The 3001-nt window shown below is 42.6% G+C and overlaps 1 long non-coding RNA gene across 1 annotated transcript in view; it reads left to right on the top strand.

The window, feature by feature from the left end:
* Window positions 1-1206, top strand: part of LOC106818009 — a 1631-nt gene extending 425 nt beyond the window's left edge. Inside the window, exons 2-3 of the long non-coding RNA XR_001395140.1 lie at window positions 629-837; window positions 1021-1206. This is a non-coding gene — a long non-coding RNA (uncharacterized LOC106818009). The remainder of the gene's footprint in view (window positions 1-628; window positions 838-1020) is intronic.
* The last annotated feature ends 1795 nt before the right edge of the window (window positions 1207-3001 follow it).

Below are 3001 nucleotides of genomic sequence, written 5' to 3'. Positions count from 1 at the left end.
AACGATACGATTACGTCATAGGTACGTAAATGCTATTATTAGAACTTGTTACGGATGGTCGTTAGCAGATCTATCACAGCTTTGAACGTAAAGGTTTGGACGTCTTTCTGTTTGCGTATCTATCCATGCATGCATGCATCCATCCATGCATCCATCCATGCATCCATCCATGCATCCATCCCATTCATTCGTCCATCCATCCATCCATCCATCAATCCATCTATCCATCCATTCATTCATCCACCCGTCCATCCCATCCATCCATCCATCCACCCATCTATCCATCCATCCATCCATCCATTCATTCATTCATCCATCCATCCGTCCATCCATCCACCCATCCACCCATCCATCCATCCATCCATCCATTCATTCATCCATCTGTCCATCTATTCATTCATCCATCGATCCAGCCATCCATCCCTCTCTCCATCCATCCATCCAACCATCGAGCCATCCCTCCATCCATCCATCCATCCATCCAACCGTCCGTCCGTCTGTCCGTTCGTTCGTCCGTCCGTCCATCCATCCATTCCTCCATTCATCCAACAATCCATGGATCCATCCATCCATCCATCCATCCATCCATCCATCCCTTCCATCTATACTTAACTGTTTGCTGCCGCAGTGGGAGCGGGTAGTGCAGGCTGCGTATTGGCTGCTCGCCTCTCTGACGTCAGCAGCAACAAGGTGCTTCTACTGGAGGCAGGAGGCGACCCGTCTGCAAAGAGGAACGCTGCAAAACCTGCCATGCATATGCTGCTGAGAAACACGAAACATGACTGGAACTTCAGGACTGTGCCACAGAAGAAATCATGTCGAGGTCTTAATGAGAAGGTGCGCAGAAAATTTAACAAACGTTCAGTCAGCTACTTGGATGCGCGTACGTGTGATCCACGACTTATCGATTCATGATTGGCTGTCAATCAAGGATTCAGCACTGGGTAAAAATACTAAAAGTATGAAGTGAAGGGTAATTGGGTGGAAAAGTAACTATACTCATGGTTTGATATATTACAGAGAAGCCTGTGGCCAAGAGGACGAATGCTTGGAGGGTCAGGTGGTCTAAACGTTATGCAGTATGTACGAGGCAACAAGGGAGACTTTGATCTGTGGGAAAAGATGGGCGCACGGGGATGGAGTTATAAAGACGTTTTGCTGTACTTTAAAAAATTTGAAGACAACCAGAATGAGGAATATGTGAAGAGTGGTAAGTCGCAAAAGCCGACTATAGATGTAGGCAGATTTGTTGCATTTGAATCTATTCTTATTTTGATCTAGTTATGATTTATTTTGTAGATACTTCCACAGACTACATACTATTTAGCTTTTTTGATTAAATTGACTTTTATATATTATGTTCATAAACACATGATTATAGAAGCGTTCGACAAAACCTGCTTGCCCGAGTGCCCGTGTGCATATGTTTGTGTCGCGATCGTAGATAAATAAATGTACGTAGCAGTGTGAGTATTAACGTAGCAATGAGTGCGAGTATGATACATTGTGTGTGAAGAGTGATACATGTTCTTTAAACGTATATACAACTTTAAAATAAGCAGATAAATTGAGTGAACGTAAGGTAATACACATTGTCATCGGGCAAGTGCCATTTTTAATCAGGCAAGTCAATTTTGTCAGCACTTCCCCGCAGGGCAAGTGGTGAAAACAAATGGTAGAACCCTGTTATAGCAGTCTTCATGGAAAACCTTTTGAGCCACGATCTTTCGCTCTTTTTCTCTCTCTCTCTCTCTCTCTCTCTCTCTCTCTGTCTCTTTCTTTCTCTTTCTCTCTCAGGTTGTCTCTGAATGAGTTGCTTATGGCAAATCGTAGACAAACGTAGCTCAGTAAATGTTACTTATCTTTTCTCATCCAAAATGCCTCGTCCTACTGATGAGTAAAAAAGTTTTCATTCATGTTTTATTACACTAAGTTTAAAAAAATTTGCGGTGTATTCACCCAAATATCTTTACCCTAATTCCTGTTTTCACCTTCCATAAATATATGTTCATATTTACATATTTTTATTGCTCAGTAACAAACGACGTGTCTCGAAAACGCATCTTCTCATCCTCCATATATTTTTATTCACATGTAGTATTTTCGTTATTATTCGCCTATTTTTTATTTCGTTTTATTATTTGTTCATATTTTTCATTAAAATTTATTTTAGTTAACATTTATTCATATAATATTTACATATTTTTAGCTCACCTTGACATCGTCAAGATGAGCTATTGCCATGGGTCGTCGTCCGTCGTCCGTCCGTCCTTCCGTCAACATTTGGCTACGGTCAACGATAACTCAGGAACCGTTTGACCCACATGTTTGAAATTGGGTATAGTTGTTACTGCTATGCTCCCATATTGAACGTCCTATTTTGGAGCACGCCAGTCGACGTACCTTCGAGCCACGGCAATTTTTTGGCAAAAATGGGAATTACCATTAGTCAGTTCAGGTACAACAGATTTTGCTCATTTTTGGTATGTGAATGAATAAGGGCTAGGTGTTTTGATATTTAAAAAAAAAATATGCAAATTAGGTAGGTTTTTTGCAATTATGTAGCATATTATGTTATAGATACGCAGATAACAGTCTGTGGTGTCACACTCGTCTGGTTCGTTTCACAAGATTTCATTGACAATATCTTTAATGCAAAATTGGTATTTCCTCTCCACCCTGCCGATAAAACGTCTATATTAGAGTAAAGTTTTACAAAACATGTCGGAACGCAGCATAACCTATTTATTTTAAACGCCATCGCTACAAAGCGGGTATAGCGCCATCTACGGTCACATCAGCCCACCACCAATCACACTGAATATATGAACGCACGCACGCACAGACGAGCGCGCACGCACGCACAGACGATCGCGCACGTACGCACAGACGAGCGCGCACGCACGCACAGACGAGCGCGCACGCACGCACAGACGAGCACGCACGTACGCACAGACGAGCGCGCACGCACGCACGCACAGACGAGCGCGCACGCACGCAC

This window comes from Priapulus caudatus, unplaced genomic scaffold (genome assembly GCF_000485595.1).
Source record: "Priapulus caudatus unplaced genomic scaffold, Priapulus_caudatus-5.0.1 Scaffold1972, whole genome shotgun sequence".
NCBI classification, from domain to species: domain Eukaryota; kingdom Metazoa; phylum Priapulida; class Priapulimorpha; order Priapulimorphida; family Priapulidae; genus Priapulus; species Priapulus caudatus.
Note: the sequence above shows the minus strand (reverse complement) of the source record. Positions and strands in the feature narration are given on the sequence as shown.